The sequence below is a fragment of the Ascaphus truei genome, chromosome 22 (genome assembly GCF_040206685.1).
Source record: "Ascaphus truei isolate aAscTru1 chromosome 22, aAscTru1.hap1, whole genome shotgun sequence".
Lineage (NCBI taxonomy): Eukaryota > Metazoa > Chordata > Amphibia > Anura > Ascaphidae > Ascaphus > Ascaphus truei.
The window spans coordinates 5,357,351-5,380,843 of record NC_134504.1 but is presented as its reverse complement, the minus strand read 5'-3'; the positions used below and the strand labels follow the sequence as shown (position 1 = coordinate 5,380,843).

The 23,493-nt window shown below is 51.7% G+C and overlaps 2 long non-coding RNA genes across 2 annotated transcripts; both read left to right on the top strand.

The window, feature by feature from the left end:
* Positions 1 to 2,407: 2,407 nt before the first annotated feature.
* LOC142472646 (uncharacterized) lies at positions 2,408 to 9,076 on the top strand. The gene is made up of 2 exons (XR_012789793.1): positions 2,408 to 2,823; positions 8,834 to 9,076. It is a non-coding gene; the product is annotated as an uncharacterized LOC142472646 (long non-coding RNA).
* A 9,580-nt stretch (positions 9,077 to 18,656) lies between these two features.
* LOC142472512 (uncharacterized) lies at positions 18,657 to 20,295 on the top strand. The gene is made up of 2 exons (XR_012789742.1): positions 18,657 to 18,898; positions 19,255 to 20,295. It is a non-coding gene; the product is annotated as an uncharacterized LOC142472512 (long non-coding RNA).
* The last annotated feature ends 3,198 nt before the right edge of the window (positions 20,296 to 23,493 follow it).

Genomic DNA, 23,493 nt, shown 5'->3' with positions numbered 1-23,493 from the left:
CATGGTGACACATGGCCGCAGACCCCGCAGAGAGCAGGTAAGTGAGTTACAGAGGCCTCACGCCTCCCCCCGGTATTTAATTTAAATACCATGGGGAAGACCGCAGGGCCTCTGTAACCGCTCACGCCCCGCTAGAAATTCTCCCGCGCCCCAGTTTGCGCACCGCTGCTCTAATGTATGAAATATTGGGACAAAGCGCTGCATGCCATCTTCGGTTTGTACAGTATTGACGCTACAACAGAAAGGGAGTGGAGCTGTTAACTATCCGTGTTATTTTGTTGTGATAAATAGAAATAGTGCTAGTATAAGACAAGGAGTACCACCATTATCACAGTGATTGCTGGCTTTATACTCTAAGTACCGCTTCCTAACTGCAGACACGGATTATTCACGCGTTCTCAACATGGGAAATATCCTTCCTGTTTGTGGTATCGTGCAGGGTGTAAGTCTCTTCCTTGCCACTAGGTAGTGCTGGTGTAGAAGTTGTCACATTGGGCCCATGTCTCGTGTTGAAGCGGTCTTTTTCTCGGGTGGTGTAGAGAGACTCTTGACCCTGGCTCTTTGGTTCCCCGAAGATGCGACACCGAAGCTCTTGAACATTGTACGGTTTCAGCAGTGTCACAAATGTCTGTCTGGAGTTGGGCCTGCGAGGCACCAAAGGGTTTATTGCATTCACAGCTTGGCTACAGAAAGGTCATGTTCCACTCCAGTGCCCATTCCGTGAGAGAGGTCCTTTCCGCCTCTTGACCCACGTTGGACAAATGGACAACTCTTAATTTAGTGGCATGGAGGTTTTGCAGAGCCCGGGACTGTCCTGCCTGCATTCTGCGTGAAGGCATTTCCTGAGCGTCTGCGTTTCGGACCCAACGTCATGCCTTAGTGCTGGGGTAGCCCGCTGCAGTTGTGACATGTATATGTGCCCAGCGGCTTCCAGCTTTATCTTCTTGCGAGCGTATTGTAAAATGTCGGTTATAACAGAGGGGAAAGAGTTTTGTGTGCTTTCCCACCTCGAGGCAGGGTCCCCCCATTACCTAAGTCAGGGGTTCTCAACTCCAGTCAAGACTACCGCGCCCCCCCCCAAGTCAGGTTTTCAGGATATCCCATCTTCAGCACAGCTAGCTCACACTGACGGAGCCGCCTGTGCTGAAGATGGCGTGTATACGTACCAATAGCTGCCATCCATTGATAAATGACCTCCATGTTAACGATTTATGGCCATTCTCGGAACATGCCAACACACGGGTCAGACCAAATGGAAATGTAATGCCATCATCCTCTAAACCGTGGCGGCCCTGGAGTATTCTGGGTAATTCCAGAATAGCCTCTATATAGCACAAGATATCCCCCCCCCCCCCCGCGTTGGTAGAAAGACTCATTGTGGAGGGTACAGATGATCTTGCTAAAAGTCACGCGTGGCATCGCCCTCCCGTGCTGCGCAATGCATTGCTGATGAAATCCTACTCACATGTTATATGAACAGTTAGAGCCTTGTAGTTATTAGAGTAACCAACTCAGATAGCAGATCCCAGGAGGAGAGATCCCAGGAGGAGAGATCCGGAGAGATCCCAGACATGGAAGAGAGGACACGAAAAATAGTGCAGGTTGCTTTATAAACTTTATTGATTTATGATTCATTATTTTCCCAGTGCATTATTAATATAGAGACATGGACACACTTTTTGAGTTAATTGTTATATGTCTTGATCACCTGTCGTGCATTTCTGGTGTTGGAGAGTTCAGAGTTGGGGCGATATATACATCCCTCCATCGGACCCCTCTCATACGCTTTGAGAAAGGGCTGGAGAGCCTGAAACATGTAGGAGATTTTGTTTTTTATGTTGGTTTGTTTTTTGTTTTTAACAATGTAATTCGATAAGCCTTTTTCATTTTTTGCTACCTCTGGTGAGGAGATCGGCGCTTTCTCTGGGTTCCTGCTGTTCCACCAATTTTTTCAACTCTGCTTTATAAACGGGAGCTGCACCCTTTAGCCCGCACGTATAGTGCCGTCGGAAGTTATATTTTGCCGGGCGGCGGCGCGGGTTTCCGGCCATTTGATTTGGTTCAAAGGCCGTCACGTGAGGCGACAGCCCTTGAAAAATCTAATTTTGCCAGCTACCACTTTTCGCTGCGTCGCATTGTCGCCGTCTCGCACACACTATAAGCGCACGCGGCGGCGGCAATGCATTTGTTTTCGGGCGATGTCGCCGGCACTATAAGCACGGCCTTGGAGGACAGTATTTATACCCCGTGCTGTTTCCCCATAGATATCTTTTTCACAGTATTTACGCTTGATCTTCGCTCACATGATATGACAATGTGTGTTTTACTTCCAGAGAAGCAAATCCGATCCTTCCCCTCTCCCCCGGAGCTCCGTAGGCATGTTCTCTCGTTAGCCAGCGACGTGCGGCAGCAACGGGGTTAATGCAAAGCAGCCTGCAGCTCGCAGAGCCACATTGCTTCCTTTATGGTTTACAAGTGGAGGATAATGAGAAATAGCAGAGAGGGTCCTTCAGCGCTCACGGAACGAGGCTCTGATTGATACCCAGTTCAGTTGCCATGGTAATGCCTTCAAAGATGCCAGAACCCGCATTCTGTCAGACGGGGGCTGCTCGGCCAGCTCTCCCAAAGGGGGGCTACCGATCAGAAAACATCCAGCCGCAGAATGGCCACAAGCGTACGGCAATGTGGTGGGGGCTGCATTTAAAGATGAGCCGCATAAGTCACTAGTATGAAATGTAGCAGGGGCAGAGCGGCCAAGGGGCCACCTCAAGGGCGTTTGTAGGCCGCCAGTTGTCGAGCCCTGATGCAAGCGATCATTCACAGGTATGGGGGGGGGGGGGGGATACGGCGTCCGAGCCCAAGGCAAAGGAAAACCATTTGTTGATCCCTTTATAAAAGAGGCCAGCGGTGCGTTACCCCACCATAACAACCGTGCGTGGCTGTGTATTTCTCGTCAAAACCTAGAGGATCTAAGACCATAGAGGAAGAGGCCGCGAGCGTGTCGCCTGCGATTCGTAGCCGGCGTGGTATGAGGCGGGACACGTGGCCAGTGATGCAGAAGGTTACCTTTTTTTTTATTTGAGGCAGATACCACGCAGCCACGTCACGGGCCACGTGGAACATTCTGCCCTCGTGTCTCTAACCATTGTGAGTCCCTCTAATGGCAAAGGGTTAATCCCCCCTCCCCCCGCCTGTCGGCAGGAGGGTGAGGGGGGGGGGGGCAAAGGTCACTTCCCTTTCCACACAATGCCATAAACATGTGTGCAGGGCTCCAGTCGGGGGTTTCGCCTCTCCACGTGGCGGCAACGGTGGAATTTATCCACCGGTTCGGGGGAGGGGGATTAGCGGACAGGAGCAATCCGTGGAATTGGTTTCTCTCCCCCTCGCAGTCCGAGACGCGCAGAAGCAGAGAACATACACGAGTTGCCCGCAGCGTAGGATCTCGCGGTTTACGCGGTCTGCACAGTCTCCTGCCGGCGGTGACCCCTCAGAACCAATTTGGCATTTTCCCATATTTAAGATTCCCCTTGTCTCTCTCTTCTGAACCGCTTTAGTTTTCTACTGCAGTCATTTCTGCTGGGGAGCTGTTCCATGCATGCACTACTCTTTCAGTGATTTTAAGGATTTCTTGCTGTTTCCACTGAGCCACCCACCAATCTATATATTTCTGAAACCGTTGTATGTATATCTCCCTGTCTGTACTGTGTTCCCTGTCCCTAGCGGCAATCGCATTGGCCCTTGGGTCCGTCACTCCGCCTCAGGCCAATGAGATTGGTCCCTTGGCCCGCCCGCCCCCGCACACCTCTCATTGGCCTGAGGCGGAGTGACGGGCCAAAGGAGAGAGACACACACACACACAGTCCGTCTGCCTCCCCCCCATCACGTGCGCCGCCCTGCACCGGCTCCCGGACGGAGGGGAAGCGCGGCCCTCCTAACCCAGCCGCCAACGCTCCCTTACCTCCCCGGCGCTACCTTACCTCCCCGGCGCTACCTCCCCGGCGCTCCCTTACCTCCCCGGCGCTACCTCCCCACCTTCACCCCCCCCTACCCCTGCCCTTCACCGCTCCCCTACCCCTGCCCTTCACCCTACCCCTGCCCTTCACCCCCCCCTACCCCTGCCCTTCACCCCCCCCCTCTCCTGCCCTTCACCCCCCCCCTACCCCTGCCCTTCACCCCCCTACCCCTGCCCTTCACCCCCCCTACCCTTCACCCCCCTATCCTTCACCCCCCCCTACCCCTGCCCTTCACCCCCCCTACCCCTGCCCTTCACCCCCCCTACCCCTGCCCTTCACCCCCCCCTACCCCTGCCCTTCACCCCCCCTACCCCTGCCCTTCACCCCCCTACCCCTGCCCTTCACCCCCCCCCTACCCTTCACCCCCCTATCCTTCACCCCCCCCTACCCCTGCCCTTCACCCCCCCTACCCCTGCCCTTCACCCCCCCTACCCCTGCCCTTCAACCCCCCCTACCCCTGTCCTTCAAACCCCCTACCCCTGTCCTTCAACCCCCCTGCCCTTCACCCCTACCCCTGCCCTTCACACCTCTCATTGGCTGGTGTGCTCTAACAGTGTCTCACACACACCCCTGTGCCCCCCTCACCGCAAACTCCCCGCCTCACCGCAAACCCCAGCCTCCCCTCACCGCAACCCCCCCGCCCTCCTCACCGCAAACCCCCCGCCACCCCTCACCGCAAACCTCAGCCTCTCCGGCGCCAAGCCTCCTCCACCTCACCTCTCGACACGCCGCCAGCAAAACTCCCGCCGCCTGCCCACTCGGCTCTTCTCATCGGGGCACCGTATTACCGCCGGGAGCGCCAGCAAGCAGTTAACCCTCCCACCCCCCCCCCCCCCCCCGCGGCCGAGCCGGGAGCACCGGGTGGCGCAAGGAGGTAACCCCCCCCCCCCCCCACAACCCCCCCTGCGGCCGGGACCACCGGCTGCCGCAAGGAGGTACACACACACTGACTGGCGCGCGCACACACTGACTAACGCACACACCTGAGACACACATACTGACTGACGCACACACAAGCACTGACTGACTGCCACGCGCACACACACAACCCCTTACTGACGCGCACTCACAGTCACTGACGTGCACACACACACACCGCCTGCCTGCCAAGCGCACGCACACACCCCATGACTGACGCACGCACACACCCCCTGACTGACGCACGCACACACCCCATGACTGACGCACGCACACACCCCATGACTGACGCACGCACACACCCCATGACTGACGCACGCACACACCCCATGACTGACGCACGCACACACCCCATGACTGACGCACGCACACACCCCCTGACTGACGCACGCACACACCCTGACTGACGCACGCACGCACATACCCCATGACTGACGCACGCACACACACCCTGACTGACGCACGCACACACCCGATGACTGACGCACGCACACACCCGATGACTGACGCACGCACACACCCGATGACTGACGCACGCACACACCCCATGACTGACGCACGCACACACCCCCTGACTGGCGCACGCACACACCCCCTGACTGACGCACGCACACACCCCCTGACTGACGCACGCACACACCCCCTGACTGACGCACGCACACACCCCCTGACTGACGCACGCACACACCCCCTGACTGACGCACGCACACACCCCCTGACTGGCGCACGCACACACCCCCTGACTGACGCACGCACACACCCCCTGACTGGCGCACGCACACACCCCCTGACTGACGCACGCACACACCCCCTGACTGACGCACGCACACACCCCCTGACTGGCGCACGCACACACCCCCTGACTGGCGCACGCACACACCCCCTGACTGACGCACGCACACACCCCCTGACTGACGCACGCACACACCCCCTGACTGACGCACGCACACACACCCTGACTGACGCACGCACACACCCCCTGACTGACGCACGCACACACCCCCTGACTGACGCACGCACACACCCCCTGACTGACGCACGCACACACCCCCTGACTGACGCACGCGCACACCCCCTGACTGACGCACGCGCACACCCCCTGACTGACGCACGCGCACACCCCCTGACTGACGCACGCACACACCCCCTGACTGACGCACGCACACACCCCCTGACTGACGCACGCACACACCCCCTGACTGACGCACGCACACACCCCCTGACTGACACACGCACACACCCCCTGACTGGCGCACGCACACAAACCCTGACTGACGCACGCACACACACCCTGACTGACGCACGCACACACACCCTGACTGACGCACGCACACACACCCTGACTGACGCACGCACGCACACACACCCTGACTGACGCACGCACACACACCCTGACTGACGCACACACGCACACACACCCTGACTGACGCACGCACGCACACACACCCTGACTGACGCACGCACACACACCCTGACTGACGCACGCACACACACCCTGACTGACGCACGCACACACACCCTGACTGACGCACACACGCACACACACCCTGACTGACGCACGCACGCACACACACCCTGACTGACGCACGCACACACACCCTGACTGACGCATGCACACACTGAATGACGCACGCACACACACACACTGACTCATGCACGCAACCCCTGACAGCCGCACTCACACAACCCTGACTGACACACACACACACACACACACTGACTGGAGCACACACACACACACACACTGACTGGCTGACACACTGAATGGCGCCCGCGTACACACACCCTGACTAACGCACACACCTGAGACACACATACTGACTGTCTGCCACGCGCGCACACACAACCCCTTACTGACGCACACACACACACACACACCGAGTGACTGACGTGCACACACACACACACACACACTGACTGCCTGCCACGTGCAAGCACACACCCATGACTGACGCACGCACACACCCCTGACTAACGCACACGGACACACACCCTGACTAACGCACGCACACACACCCTGACTAATGCACGCACACACACCCTGACTGACGCACGCACGCACACCCTGACTGACGCACGCACACAAACACACACGCGCACACACACTGACTGACGCGCACACACACTGACTGACGCGCACACACACACACACACAGACTGGCGGACACACACACACGGACACACACACACGGACACACACACACACGGACACACACACACACGGACACACACACACACGGACACACACACACACGGACACACACACACACGGACACACACACACACGGACACACACTGACTGACACACACTGACTGACACACACTGACTGACACACACTGACTGACACACACTGACTGACACACACTGACTGACTGACGCGCACACACTGACACACACTGACTGACGCGCACACACTGACACACACTGACTGACGCGCACACACTGACACACACTGACTGACGCGCACACACTGACTGAGGCACACACGCACACACTGACTGTGTGTGTGTGTGCGTCAGTCTGTGTGTGTGTTTGTGTTTCTGCGTCAGACTCACTGACGCGCGCGCGCACACACACACACAATGACTGACGCACACACTGCATGAAGCTGTAAAGGGGGACAAACAGAGCTGTAAAGGAGGGAGGGGGGGACTGGATTGATGTGAATGGGGGACAAACAGAGAGAGGGGGAAGGAGAGAGGAGAGAGAGAGGAACGGGAACGTTACATCCCGGGCAACGCCGGGTCTCTCAGCTAGTACCCTTAATGTGTTTCAAACAAAATATCAACATCTCCTTCCTTCACTAAATCCCCTCTCTCCCTACTTTCTCTCCTCTCTCTCATTTCTCTCTTATCCCCCTCTCCCTCCTTTCTCTCTCATCCCCCTCTCCCTCCTTTCTCTCTCGCATCCCCCCTCTCCCTCCTTTTTCTCTCATCCCCCCCTCTCCCTCCATTCTCGCATCCCCCCTCTCCCTCCTTTCTCTCACACCCCCCCCTCTCCCTCCTTTCTCTCACACCCCCCCCTTTCTCGCCTTTCTCTCACACATCCCTCCTCTCCCTCCTTTCTCTCACCCCCCCCCTCTCCCTCCTTTCTCTCACCCCCCCCCCTCTCCCTCCTTTCTCTCACACACCCCCCCTTTCTCGCCTTTCTCTCACACATCCCTCCTCTCCCTCCTTTCTCTCCTATCTCTCTTATACCTGTCTCGGTCATTTTCCCCTGTCCCTCTTTTTCCTCATATCCCCCCTCTCCTCCTTTTTTCTCTGACCCCTCCTCTCCTTCCTTCTCTCGCTCTCCTCTTCTCCCACAGGCTGTACTTTTAATTCCCCCACTATAAGGCAGAGGCAGGTTCCAGCATGTCTCTTATGCCTTAACACTGGAAACACCACGGATGATGGTAAACAAGCTACTAAAGTGCCTCATTGCAATCCCAACCCAGCCAACAACTTGAAAGGTTGTCCTGATGTGACACAGGTTAACCCCTTACCAATAAGGTTGCAGACACCCCCCCCCCCCTGCAGTGAAGGGGTTATTGCAGAATTAACCCAACCAAGCGCCATAATAATGGCGTCGCCATCTGTATATCCACAGGACCTGCTAATGAGATTGGTTTAGAAAAGGAGTGGCCAACTCCAGTACTCAAGGGCCACCAACCGGCCAGGTTTTAAGGATATCCCTGCTTCAGCACAGGTGGCTCAGTCGAAGACAGCCACTTAAGCACAGGTGGCTCAGTCATCGATTGAGCCACCTGTGCTGAAGCAGGGATATCCTTAAAACGTGACCTGTTGGTGGCCGCTGCTTCTGAAGGAGCAGTAATGCCGATTTTAGTACAAGGCGGCGCGCTCCGGGAAATTGCGTCTCCCTCTTTGGGTCGGTGAGACGAGATTCTGCTCTCTTCCCCCAGACACCGCAGAGCGTAATCCTGAGGATGGAGAGACTCCAGCCTCGTCCTACCACAGGACGCCCCCCAGAGAGGACCCCCTCCCTAATCCAGGAAACACGACCGTCACTCTTATTATATAGGCATCTCTTACCGAACCGACGCACGCACTCAAGCAGGACCGGCGTGAGCTGCCGGCAGCGAGCTGTTTCATAGGATAACATGACGAGGTGGCCACCCTTTTAATAAAAATGACTTGGAAGTGAAGGGGTTACTGTTCACTTATTTCTTTACCACGCGTCAATCGGGTAATCGTTCATTCCTATAATGGGGCGTGACGCAGGGGCGACGCGGGGCATAAATATATCCGCAAATCCGTTTTTATTGTTTATTTGTATGATCAAATGTCTCGCGTTGTATCTGGAAGGTTGGACGGTGCATCCGTATTCCTGGCTTTGTTCTGGAAGCTGCAGGCACACCAGGAGTTTGGTTACCGTGTCCGAGTACGTATACATGCAATCTAAGGGAAGGTTTCGATATTGCTAAACTGGATCCCAGGTTCCTACAGACCGGTGGTTTCCATGTTATATGTGGTCATTTGTGATGTCATCAGTTATATCATTGCTGATGTCATCAGGGATATCACATGTTCATTGTATCTAAACAGACAGCAACCTTCTCCTTCATCTCAGAACCCATCATGCAACATGTGGCTACGATATCTTGAGGTGTCAAAATGTAGAGCGTCCAGACACAACTGTCCCAAATATAGTAGATACAGTAACATAATAACTAGTTAGTAATATGCATAGGACACCTGCAAGTGAGTGAGCTGTAGGATAGCGGCTCAGTGAGTAGAGACACTGACTGGCACTGAGTGTGAATCAGGGGAACATGGTTCAATTCCCGGGGTCGGCTCCTTGTGTCCTTGGTCACTTTATCTCCCTTTTCTTCAGGCACCAAAAACATAGATTGTAAGCTCCACGGGGCAGGGACTGTGCCTGCAAAATGTCTCTGTAAAGCGCTACGTAAAACTAGCAGCGCTACACAAGAACATTGCTATTATTATTGTTCTAGGGTGACCATTTCGTCAGAGTGAAAACCCGTGACAACTGCGTGAACGGCCAGAACCGACCGCATGCGCGGACAATCCGCACCGATCACAACACCGAAAAAAATCCAGCACTCCCTATATAATGAAATCACAATCACTGGCATAGGACCAATAGAGATTTTATAAGTGCACAAAGGAATCAAAAAACATACAACGCCACACGAAGAGAGCCAAAAACACCTAGGTAGGATCACAGACACTCTGGAATGAGGAGCAGGCTCGTTTGGCCTATTTAACTGAGGACGGTTTGGTTTGAATTGTGTTATATTACTTACGCCTTGAACTGCATCCTGTGTTTTGTTGCTGTTTGCGCAGTGCGTTTCGCTCGCTGCATATTCTCTCTCGTTTTGTTGCTGTTTGCACAGTGCGTTTCGCTCGCTGCATATTCTCTCTCGTTTTGTTGCTGATGCACAGTGCGTTGCGCTCGCTGCATATTCTCTCTCGTTTTGTTGCTGTTTGCACAGTGCGTTGCGCTCGCTACATATTCTCTCTCGTTTTGTTGCTGATGCACAGTGCGTTGCGCTCGCTGCATATTCTCTCTCGTTTTGTTGCTGTTTGCACAGTGCGTTGCGCTCGCTACATATTCTCTCTCGTTTTGTTGCTGTTTGCGCAGTGCGTTGCGCTCGCTGCATATTCTCTCATGTTTTGTTGCTGTTTGCACAGTGCGTTTCGCTCGCTGCATATTCTCATGTTTTGTTGCTGTTTGCACAGTGCGTTGCGCTCGCTGCATATTCTCATGTTTTGTTGCTGTTTGCACAGTGCGTTTCGCTCGCTGCATATTCTCTCATGTTTTGTTGCTGTTTGCGCAGTGCGTTGCGCTCGCTGCATATTCTCTCTCGTTTTGTTGCTGTTTGCACAGTGCGTTTCGCTCGCTGCATATTCTCTCATGTTTTGTTGCTGTTTGCACAGTGCGTTTCGCTCGCTGCATATTCTCTCTCGTTTTGTTGCTGTTTGCGCAGTGCGTTTCGCTCGCTGCATATTCTCTCTCGTTTTGTTGCTGTTTGCACAGTGCGTTGCGCTCGCTGCATATTCTCTCTCGTTTTGTTGCTGTTTGCGCAGTGCGTTGCGCTCGCTGCATATTCTCTCTCGTTTTGTTGCTGTTTGCACAGTGCGTTGCGCTCGCTGCATATTCTCTCTCGTTTTGTTGCTGTTTGCGCAGTGCGTTTCGCTCGCTGCATATTCTCTCTCGTTTTGTTGCTGTTTGCACAGTGCGTTGCGCTCGCTGCATATTCTCTCTCGTTTTGTTGCTGATGCACAGTGCGTTGCGCTCGCTACATATTCTCTCTCGTTTTGTTGCTGTTTGCGCAGTGCGTTGCGCTCGCTACATATTCTCTCTCGTTTTGTTGCTGTTTGCACAGTGCGTTGCGCTCGCTACATATTCTCTCTCGTTTTGTTGCTGTTTGCGCAGTGCGTTTCGCTCGCTGCATATTCTCTCATGTTTTGTTGCTGTTTGCGCAGTGCGTTGCGCTCGCTGCATATTCTCTCTCATGTTTTGTTGCTGTTTGCACAGTGCGTTGCGCTCGCTGCATATTCTCTCTCGTTTTGTTGCTGTTTGCGCAGTGCGTTGCGCTCGCTGCATATTCTCTCTCGTTTTGTTGCTGTTTGCACAGTGCGTTGCGCTCGCTGCATATTCTCATGTTTTGTTGCTGTTTGCACAGTGCGTTGCGCTCGCTGCATATTCTCTCTCGTTTTGTTGCTGTTTGCGCAGTGCGTTGCGCTCGCTGCATATTCTCTCTCGTTTTGTTGCTGTTTGCACAGTGCGTTGCGCTCGCTGCATATTCTCTCTCGTTTTGTTGCTGTTTGCACAGTGCGTTGCGCTCGCTGCATATTCTCTTTCGTTTTGTTGCTGTTTGCACAGTGCGTTGCGCTCGCTGCATATTCTCTCTCGTTTTGTTGCTGTTTGCGCAGTGCGTTGCGCTCGCTGCATATTCTCTTTCGTTTTGTTGCTGTTTGCACAGTGCGTTGCGCTCGCTGCATATTCTCTCTCGTTTTGTTGCTGTTTGCGCAGTGCGTTGCGCTCGCTGCATATTCTCTCTCGTTTTGTTGCTGTTTGCGCAGTGCGTTGCGCTCGCTGCATATTCTCTCTCGTTTTGTTGCTGTTTGCACAGTGCGTTGCGCTCGCTACATATTCTCTCTCGTTTTGTTGCTGATGCACAGTGCGTTTCGCTCGCTGCATATTCTCTCATGTTTTGTTGCTGTTTGCGCAGTGCGTTGCGCTCGCTGCATATTCTCTCTCGTTTTGTTGCTGTTTGCGCAGTGCGTTGCGCTCGCTGCATATTCTCTCTCGTTTTGTTGCTGTTTGCGCAGTGCGTTGCGCTCGCTGCATATTCTCTTTCGTTTTGTTGCTGTTTGCACAGTGCGTTGCGCTCGCTGCATATTCTCTCTCGTTTTGTTGCTGTTTGCGCAGTGCGTTGCGCTCGCTGCATATTCTCTCTCGTTTTGTTGCTGTTTGCGCAGTGCGTTTCGCTCGCTGCATATTCTCTCTCGTTTTGTTGCTGTTTGCGCAGTGCGTTTCGCTCGCTGCATATTCTCTCTCGTTTTGTTGCTGTTTGCGCAGTGCGTTTCGCTCGCTGCATATTCTCTCTCGTTTTGTTGCTGTTTGCGCAGTGCGTTTCGCTCGCTGCATATTCTCTCTCGTTTTGTTGCTGTTTGCGCAGTGCGTTTCGCTCGCTGCATATTCTCTCTCATACTTTCTTCACACCCAGGTTGAATAGAGGATTTACTTTTGTCATTAAGATTAGGGATACTGTATGTTGATTTAATCACTATATTGGTCAGAATTCGTGGAGGGTTTTCTCTTGTTTTTATCTGGGGCTAGTACCTGTTTTTGTGGGTTGTGGGGCTAGGGAAGTACCCTCTTGTCCCCCTGGGACTGAGGGGAACGGGCCTAAGGGTTAATCCCCGAAACGTTGCCCCCCTGCACTCCCCATTTAGACCCACTTTTTATGTTGTTTTGCCCCCCCTCTTCCTTTTCCCCCTTTTTTCTCCCACCTTGCCCTTTTTTCCTTTATCCCACAATCCTCCCCCACACCCCATATGTGATCCTACCTATGTGTTTTTGGCTCTCTTCGTGTGCCAGTGATTGTGATTCCGTTATATAGGGAGTGCTGGATTTTTTTCAGTGTTGTGTATTGTGTTTGAGAGGGATTGGGCCCCCTCTAGCCCACGGCACCCCGCTTTATATACACCCATCTATCATTGCGAGTGCTGTTTATTATTTTTGATTGCAATCCACACCGATCGTCTGCCCGGCGAGACCCGCTGGAGCACGCGCCGCCTGATCGGTTCTTGCCGCGGGACGCAAGGGCGATCGTTTTTTGGCGGCAGTGCATTCACAATCGGTGTGGGCCAACAGCATGGCAAACAAAAAATTACCTGGACACAATCCCGAAAAGCGGGACGTCTGGTCACCCTACGGTATGAGGACTTGGGGAATAGCGGGGTTTAGTAGATATGTGGGGGTTGTTTTCCCCCGCTAGCAAAGCTTGTGTTCTCCTGTACACACGATGTCTGCTGCGTTGGGATCAGCCAGCTGTAACGATTCCTGGAATCGGCCCTAGTTGTGTGTGTGTGTGTGTGTGTGTGTGTGTGTGTGTGTGTGTGTGTGTGTGTGTACTTTGCTCACGCTCTCCTGCTGGAGGTAGCCGGCGGAGTTCCTAATCTCTCAGCTGCTAGGGCCCCGTTGCCATGCCTGCAATTACGAGCGGCGCGCTCCCTGGCGTGTCTCCCTTCCGTGGCGTGTGCTGCTTGTACACCGTGGTATCTGGATGTCTGCCCGGCTAAGCACAACGCAGATCCCGAGTCAAAGGGAATGCTGAACCCTTCACAGCTAGTTCTTCTCTCTCTGAAATATGCTTCCCTCCTGTGCTTTGATGAAACCCTTTATATATGTGACACTCTCATACCCCCTCTCCCTTCTCCCCTCTAAGCTGCACATATTAACCCTTTATATATGTGACACTCTCATACCCCCTCTCCCTTCTCCCCTCTAAGCTGCACATATTAACCCTTTATATATGTGACAGTGTCTCTCATACCCCCTCTCCCTTCTCCCCTCTAAGCTGCACATATTAACCCTTTATATATGTGACACTCTCATACCCCCCTCTCCCTTCTCTAAGCTGCACATATTAACCCTTTATATATGTGACACTCTCATACCCCCTCTCCCTTCTCCCCTCTAAGCTGCACATATTAACCCTTTATATATGTGACAGTGTCTCTCATACCCCCCTCTCCCTTCTCTAAGCTGCACATATTAACCCTTTATATATGTGACACTCTCATATCCCCCTCTCCCTTCTAAGCTGCACATATTAACCCTTTATATATGTGACAGTCTCATATCCCCCTCTCCCTTCTCTAAGCTGCACATATTAACCCTTTATATATGTGACCGTTTCTCATACCCCCCTCTCCCTTCTCCCCTCTAAGCTGCACATATTAACCCTTTATATATGTGACAGTTTCTCATACCCCCTCTCCCTTCTCTATGCTGCACATATTAACCCTTTATACATGTGACACTCTCATACCCCCCTCTCCCTTCTCTAAGCTGCACATATTAACCCTTTATATATGTGACAGTGTCTCTCATATCCCCCTCTCCCTTCTCCCCTCTAAGCTGCACATATTAACCCTTTATATATGTGACCGTTTCTCATACCCCCCTCTCCCTTCTCCCCTCTAAGCTGCACATATTAACCCTTTATATATGTGACCGTTTCTCATATCCCCCTCTCCCTTCTCTCTAAGCTGCACATATTAACCCTTTATATATGTGACAGTTTCTCATACCCCCCTCTCCCTTCTCTCTTCTAAGCTGCACATATTAACCCTTTATATATGTGACAGTTTCTCATACCCCCCTCTCTATGCTGCACATATTAACCCTTTATATATGTGACCGTTTCTCATATCCCCCTCTCCCTTCTCTCTAAGCTGCACATATTAACCCTTTATATATGTGACAGTTTCTCATACCCCCTCTCCCTTCTCCCCTCTAAGCTGCACATATTAACCCTTTATATATGTGACAGTTTCTCATACCCCCTCTCCCTTCTCTATGCTGCACATATTAACCCTTTATACATGTGACACTCTCATACCCCCCTCTCCCTTCTCTAAGCTGCACATATTAACCCTTTATATATGTGACAGTGTCTCTCATATCCCCCTCTCCCTTCTCCCCTCTAAGCTGCACATATTAACCCTTTATATATGTGACCGTTTCTCATACCCCCCTCTCCCTTCTCTAAGCTGCACATATTAACCCTTTATATATGTGACAGTTTCTCATATCCCCCTCTCCCTTCTCCCGTCTAAGCTGCACATATTAACCCTTTATACGTGTGACACTCTCATATCCCCCTCTCCCTTCTCCCCTCTAAGCTGCACATATTAACCCTTTATATATGTGACAGTGTCTCTCATATCCCCCTCTCCCTTCTCTAAGCTGCACATATTAACCCTTTATATATGTGACAGTTTCTCATATCCCTCTCTCCCTTCTCTCTTCTAAGCTGCACATATTAACCCCTTATATATGTGACGGTTTCTCATATCCCCCTCTCCCTTCTCTCCTCTAAGCTGCACATATTAACCCTTTATACATGTGACGGTTTCTCATATCCCCCTCTCCCTTCTCTATGCTGCACATATTGACCCTTTATATATGTGACAGTTTCTCATATCCCCCTCTCCCTTCTCTCTTCTAAGCTGCACATATTAACCCTTTATATATGTGACGGTTTCTCATATCCCCCTCTCCCTTCTCTCCTCTAAGCTGCACATATTAACCCTTTATACATGTGACGGTTTCTCGTATCCCCCTCTCCCTTCTCTATGCTGCACATATTAACCCTTTATATATGTGACACTCTCATATCCCCCTCTCCCTTCTCTGTGCTGCACATATTGACCCTTTATATATGTGACAGTTTCTCATATCCCCCCCTCCCTTCTCTCTTCTAAGCTGCACATATTAACCCTTTATACATGTGACACTCTCATATCCCCCTCCTCTCTTCTAAGCTGCACATATTAACCCTTTATATATGTGACGGTTTCTCATATCCCCCTCTCCCTTCTCTCTTCTAAGCTGCACATATTAACCCTTTATATATGTGACAGTTTCTCATACCCTGTTAATAATTATTCTCTACTTCATATACGTAGGAATCTTCTCCAGTACTCGGATAGATTTCTCACCCCCCGGGAGGCCTTTTCCCCACTGTTATGGCGCTGGAAAAGGAGACGAGCAGCTCGGAGGAGAAGTAATTGAGTCGGACACCAGTGAGCGTTGTCAAAAACCTCTCCTGTTTATTAAAAGGTTACAGTCAGGTTTTATAGGCGAGCGAACAAAAGTGAATACGTGCCAAGCTTTACTTCCCTTATTCTATGCTTATTCTATGCTTATCTCTAAAGTGACAGATGGAAAGTTACATTTTGGGAACTCATAGTTTGCTCAGTCTGGGGCACAGGGGCACAGGGGCACAGGGGCACAGGGGCACAGGGGCACAGGGGCACAGGGGCACAGCTCATAATTCATACTTGAAGTGCTGAGACCGTACATAAATTTCAGTTTGTGCCTTCTTGGCCAACACTTCCTGTTACTTCATTCCGGAACTATGTCTGAACATAGATAGTTCATAAGTGCAGCCAACATTAAGTGGGTAAAAAGATTAGTTAATATCAGACTAAAAAAGCATAATGGCAGTGTTAGTATAAAAATGGTTATACGGCAGACAAAATGGAGTCCCTCCCTTCTCCCCTCTAAGCTGCACATATTAACCCTTTATATATGTGACAGTTTATCTCATATCCCTCTCTCCCTTCTCCCCTCTAAGCTGCACATATTAACCCTTTATATATGTGACAGTGTCTCTCATATCCCCCTCTCCCTTCTCTCCTCTAAGCTGCACATATTAACCCTTTATATATGTGACACTCTCATACCCCCCTCTCCCTTCTCTAAGCTGCACATATTAACCCTTTATGTGACAGTTTCTCTCATATCCCCCTCTCCCTTCTCTCTTCTAAGCTGCACATATTAACCCTTTATATATGTGACACTCTCATACCCCCCTCTCCCTTCTCTAAGCTGCACATATTAACCCTTTATATATGTGACAGTTTCTCTCATATCCCCCTCTCCCTTCTCTCCTCTAAGCTGCACATATTAACCCTTTATATATGTGACGGTCTCTCCTATCCCCCTCTCCCTTCTCCGGATCCTGGCAGAGGCTCACGCATTACATGTGACCGCACACAAACCCCTATGCCCTGTGGTCCAGGCGTGCTCCGCTCCAGTCCTCAAGCCCCTCCCAACAGGTCAGGTTTTCAGGATATCCCTGCTACAGCACAGGTGGCCCAATCAGAGGCTCAGCCTCTGAGCCACCTATGCTGAAGCAGGGATGTCCCCAATACCTGACCTGATGGGGGGGCTTGAGGACTGCAGTTGAGCGCCCCTGCTGTAGTCGTATACAATTCCTATTGTCTCATTCCTCCCCTTGGAGCCGGTGGTGCAGAGCAGACACATGCTGCCAGGATTCCCCCCCAGAGGTGGCTGCACTCTCCGCCAGGACTTTAGAAAATCAGCCCCCCCATTAGTAGCGTGGTCTCCCTGATCTCTCCTGTAAATCTCCCTTATTACCCTGCACCCCGTGGCTTTGGTTAAATGGTGGGGGGGAGGGGGGGAAGCCTCTTTTAGGGGGTTATAGTAGAGCAGGCAGCTAGGTCTCCCTCCGTAATATACACAAGTAACAAGCCTCCTACCCTGAATACCCTGTGTATACGGTAACAGAGTAAGTTTTACCCTCCTCAGTTATATACGTTAATGTGGGTAAAAAAAAAGTGACGAGCCCCTCCCCCGTACAGTAAATACCCCCCTCCTCCCCCCCCCACCCTTCCTCCCCCTCCCTCCCCCCACCACATTCTCACGTCTCAGGCAGGTCTGCTACCCTGCCCTTCCCCATTATCTCTTAGCATACAGTGCTTCCATTGCAGCCAGGGATTCTGGGTAATGGCATGCGTGCATTTACAAGGATGCAGTGACGCGCGTCGGCTCAATCCGCAGCAAGCCCGATCCTGTGCTGGTCCGGCTAGCCCAGGGGTCTCAAACTCGGCTCTCAGGGGCCACCAGCAGGCCAGCGTTTATGGCTATCCCTGCTTCAGCACAGGTGGCTCAATCGGTGGCTCCGTCAAAGACTGAGCCACCTGTGCTGAAGCGGGGATTTCCATAAAAGCTAGCCTTCTGTTGGCCCCTGAGAGCCGAGTTGGAGACCCCTGGGCTAGCCCAATCATGTCGTCGTCATCAGAGGGAATCTGATTCGTCTGAAGAGGACGAGGGGTCTGAGGATCGCCATTTTGTTTTATCCCGATCTGGTTGAGCTGCAGATAGCGGCACGAGATTTCCTGCCGGTTGGCGATCGCGATTCCTTGCCTGTGAGATTCCATACAGGGATCTATTTTATTATATATCATTTTCTTTTTCCTTTTTAATAAATGGTATTTTTATATACCATTGCTTCTTCCGTGGGAAACTTGCTCCGCCATTAGTTTTTGTTCCTGCTTCTAGATAACATTAGTAATATATTTATACGCCGGAGTGTTCCCCCTTTTCCTTTTAGCTTCTGTGGGGACGTGAGATTTCCCCCTTCACTCAGGCTGCAGAATATTCACATTTAATATAGGATTTGCTTAATATATAAAATCGAAAGGTTGGTACTAGCTGCGGTGAATCTGATTGGTCCTCAGCCTCTGGCCAATCAGATTGGTGGCTCTATGACATCACCCGGCTCTATGACGTCACCCAACTCTCCCTCTCCCTCCCCCCCACCGGCTCCCGGACGGAGGGGAAGCGCGGCGCGGCCCTCCTGCCCCAGCCGCCAACGCTCACTTCCCTCCCCGGCGGGGGGACAGGCAGTGGGCAGGCAGCATCCGGAAGGACCCCCTTCCTCCTGCAGCTGCCCCCGGTAAGATGGCGGCGCACAGCGGACAGGCGGGGGGTGGTATTCAGTCAGGAGAGAGGGGGGGGGAGTTAGTCAGAAGAGAGGGGGGGAGGGAGTCAGGAGAGGGGGGGAGAGAGGGAGTCAGGAGAGGGGGGGAGAGGGAGTCGGGCGAGAGGGAGTCAGGAGAGAGGGGGGGGAGGGAGTCATGAGAGAAGGGGGGGAAGCCTGAACAGCTGTGAAGAGGGGGGGAAGGGAGTTGAGAGGGAGGATGGGGGAGGCATAACATTACATCACGGGCAACGCCGGGTATATCAGCTAGTATATATATATATTTAGGTTTACACTTTAGTGTCGTGATCACTTTTTTGATCCCCGGCCAGAGACGCGCCTTTACCGGATTGGCGGTTTGAGCGGAGCGTGCGGCAGAGCAGTGGATTATCTCACATGGTCGTAGAGACCCTGATGGCAACAAGGACAGTAAACCCGTCTGGAGTTTCTTACGGCGGGGAATCGCTTCTGCGTTAGGGGCAACCAGTCCGCGGCCGGTTCCTCGGTTCCACCCGTATCTTCTAGAATTCCTGCACTCAGGTTTAGGGAAAGGAATTGGTATCAACCCTCTAAGTGCGAGTAATGGCTGCGTCCGCAGTATTTGTTAAACAATTCGCTTCCGTGGATCTAGTCGTGGCTTTCTGCCAAAGCTGTGTGTAAAATGAAACCGCAGTTGAGAAATCCTGACCCGCCGTGGGACTTACCATTCGTCTTGGATGCATTGACAAAGGTCCTACTCGAACCTCTTCTGTCGTCTTCAGATGTAGACCTTACCCTAAAACCAGTGCTGCTGTTCGCCGTTACGTCAGCATGAAGAATTAGGGAGTCACAGGCTTCGTCAATTAAAAACCTTGCCTAATTTTCACCAGGACAAGGATGTTCTGAGGCCAGTCGGACAATGTCTTCCGAAGGTCATCTCTGTTTTTCCATCTCGGAGAGGAGTTTCTACCGACTTTGTTTTGTCCAAATCCAGTTAGGGGACGTGGAGAAAACGCTGCACACGTTGCTCGTGGTGAGATGTCTGAAGCAAGATCTTTTTAGATCAAAGTCATTCAGAAAGTCAGATCGGATCTTCGTTCTCCCGTCAGGAGCAAGAAAGGAACAAGCGGCACCCACAGCAAGCATAGGTCTCTGGGTAGTAAGGGGTATTATCAAGGCTTATTCCATTCAAGGAAGGCAGGCTCCAGAAGGTCTGAGAGCGCATTCTACCAGATCAATGGCTGCATCATGGGCAGTGGAAGTTCAGGCATCACCCACAGAATTGTGAAGGGCAGCAGTTTGGTCCTCGATCAATACGTTGGTCATTTAGACGTTGAAGCATCAGTAGATGCGGTCTGTTGTGGCTATGAATAACTAGTCGTGTTTTTGCAGTATTTACGGCTTATGGTGTAACTTATTTCCCTCCCTTTATGTTGGTACGGCTTGTGCACTTCCCACCGGTCACCACCGCCATGGGACGACCAGGAAAAGGGACAATGGACATCCTACTTACCGTCATTTCTCAGTTCCTGCAGAGCGCACCTATCCCGTCCCTTCATTAGGGGGAATTATATTAATGTGGTAAGATTATATTTTTCTGCTACCTGGAAAGAAGAGGTGTGGCTAATTTTAGGATCTCCTACAGGTAAAGAGTTCTTCCTGTCTCCGCCAGATGGTGGGACCTAACCTATTGGTGCTCACTGCCATGGAGACTATCCAGGAAATGAAAACTACAGTAAGTAGTTTATCGGTTTTCACTTATATAAGTGTAACCGCTCATTATCCACAGTCTATAAGCGCTATGGCGGGACCCGAGTCTTCCTCCCTCAGTCTCCCGCTATTGGACCCACCAGAGAAATAAACAAGACGAGACTTGGGTATCTAATAACCGGTATTTTATCGCTCGTCGGCAAATTTAACCCGTGGCCCTTTCTCTCTGAGAAACCACTCTCAACTATATAACAGGACTGGTGCTCCAAAACCCAAACGTGAAATGCATTCCTCAACGCTTAGGCTCCTGACGGAGCCTTTATCAAGAGCACCAATAAAGGCGCAGTTGGGCGCCAAAACGTTGAGGAATAAAAGTCACCTTTGGATCGTGGCACACACACACACACACACACACACACACACACACACACACACACACACACACACACACACACACACACACACAATGAGGAAGCTGCGCTATTGTCCCATATAATACCAGTGCCCAGTGTAGCAACCACATATTCCACTAGTAATGGCGGCACGGCGTTGGCGCTCTTGCATTATGACGGTGTGTAGCCGCGTTGCAGGCCTGTTATGGGTGAAACATGGGTGGGATGCATGTATACTGCACAAAGGATACTCGGAAGTTGCAGTAACGGCTTTCCCAGGCTTTCACCGCCCGGCAACTTTCTGGATCTCTCTTGCTGTGGGTCTCTTTCTTTCTCTTTCTTTCTCTCTCTTTCTTTCTCTCTCTTTCTTTCTCTCTCTCTTTCTCTCTCTTTCTTTCTCTCGCTCTCTTTCTTTCTCTCGCTCTCTTTCTTCTCTCGCTCTCTTTCTTTCTTTCTCTCGCTCTCTTTCTTTCTCTCTCTCTCTCTCTCTCTTTCTTTCTCGCTCATTCTTTCTCTCTCATTCTTTCTCTCTCATTCTTTCTCTCTCATTCTTTCTCTCTCATTCTTTCTCTCTCATTCTTTCTCTCTCTTTCTTTCTCTCTCTTTCTTTCTCTCTCTTTCTTTCTCTCTCTTTCTTTCTCTCTCTCTCTCTTTCTTTCTCTCTCTTTCTTTCTCTCTCTTTCTTGCTCTTTCTCTTTCCTTCTCGCTCTTTCCTTCTCGCACTTTCCTTCTCGCACTTTCCTTCTCTCTCTCCTTGGCTAGCAGTCTCCTACAGGACTCCCCTTTCACCTCCTGTGAGTGTCTGGCTGTCTCTCTTGAGCCCCTCTCACTGTCACCTGGCATCTCTATAACTTCCCCTACTCTCTCTCCCATGCTAATATTATAAGTGGTGTTATACCTTTGGGGGTTTTTTGTAGGGAAAACCTCCGCAATGAAAAAAAAAAATTCCCTTTAGATCTAAACTACAATTAATTATTCATCTTTGGAAAAAGCCTTTTACCCGCCGCCAGCTCATATCCCAAACCCATTTCCCGATCATTATATGGACTTTCTTGAAGATACCTAAAAATAGTTCCTGGGATTTTCTCCGTCTTTAAAAATGTGCAATACGGGGGTAAGGACGGTAATGTCCAGGAAATCCCTGAAGGGCTTACAATCTATTGGGATGATGGGAGACATACAATAATATTTGGTGTGTGTATGTGTGACCATACATATAACATACATACATACAGAACATACATACCATACATACACGTGTCTATATGTATGTATTTGGAATCGGCTGTTGCCCAGAAGGGGGGTACATTGTGTTGAGCGGGGGAGGGGTGTTTATTGGAGTGCCCGCGGCAGCAGGAGGATGTGCAAGGGGAAGGAAGAACGGGATATATTCGATTCTTGGTAAAAGTGGCCGGCGTAGCGAATTTCCCAGGGACCGCATTATAAATGGGCCCCGAGCACCGCATCTTAGGCACCAGTGCAGCATTATAAGTCTAAGCTTCTTATTGGAGGAGGGGGGACAGGTTGTGTCAACCCACCACTTACCTCCCCCCCTCATCTCCCCTCCCCCCCTCATCTCCATCTCCCTGACCCTCTCCTCTCCCTGACCCTTCTGTCCCTCCTCTCCCCTGACCCTTCTCTCTCTCTCTCCTCTCCCTGACCATTTAACTGTGCATGCAATGTATTGTATATAATGTATACCCTGCTCACTTATGTGACTGTATTTGTAACCATGTATTATTTCTCATCGTAACTCTATGCCCAGGATATACGTGAGAACGAGAGGTAACTCTCAATGTATTACTTCCTGGTAACATATTTTATAAATACAATCTCCCACCCTCTCTATCCACCATCTCCCTGACCCTTCTCTCCTCTCCCCCCTCTCCTCTCCCTAACCATTCTCTCTTCCCTCCTCTCCCTGACCCTTCTCTCCTCTCCCCCCTCTCCTCTCCCTAACCATTCTCTTCCCTCCTCTCCCTGACCCTTCTCTCCTCTCCCCCTCTCCTCTCCCTAACCATTCTCTCTTCCCTCCTCTCCCTGACCCTTCTCTTCTCTCCCTAACCATTCTCTCTTCCCTCCTCTCCCTAACCCTTCTCTCTTCCAGCCCTCTCCCCCCTCCTATCTTCTCTACCCCCCCTCTCCTATCCCTGAACCATCTCTTTCTCCTTTCCCCCTCTCCTCTCCTTGACCATTCTCTCTCAATCCTCTCCCCTCTCCTCTCCCTGACTCTCTCCTCTCCCCTCTTCTCTCTCCTCTACCCCACTCGCCTATCCCCCTCTCCCTGACACTTCCTCTCTCCTCTCCCTGACCCTTCTCCCTCTTCTCTCACCCCCTCTCCTCTCCCTGACCTTTCTCTCCTCTCCCCCCCCTCCTCTCCCTGACCTTTCTCAATCTCTTCTCCCCCCTCCTCTCCCTATCTTCTCTCCCCCCCCTCTCCTCTCCCTGACCCTTCTCTCTCTCTCTCTCTCTCTCTTCTCCCCCTCCTCT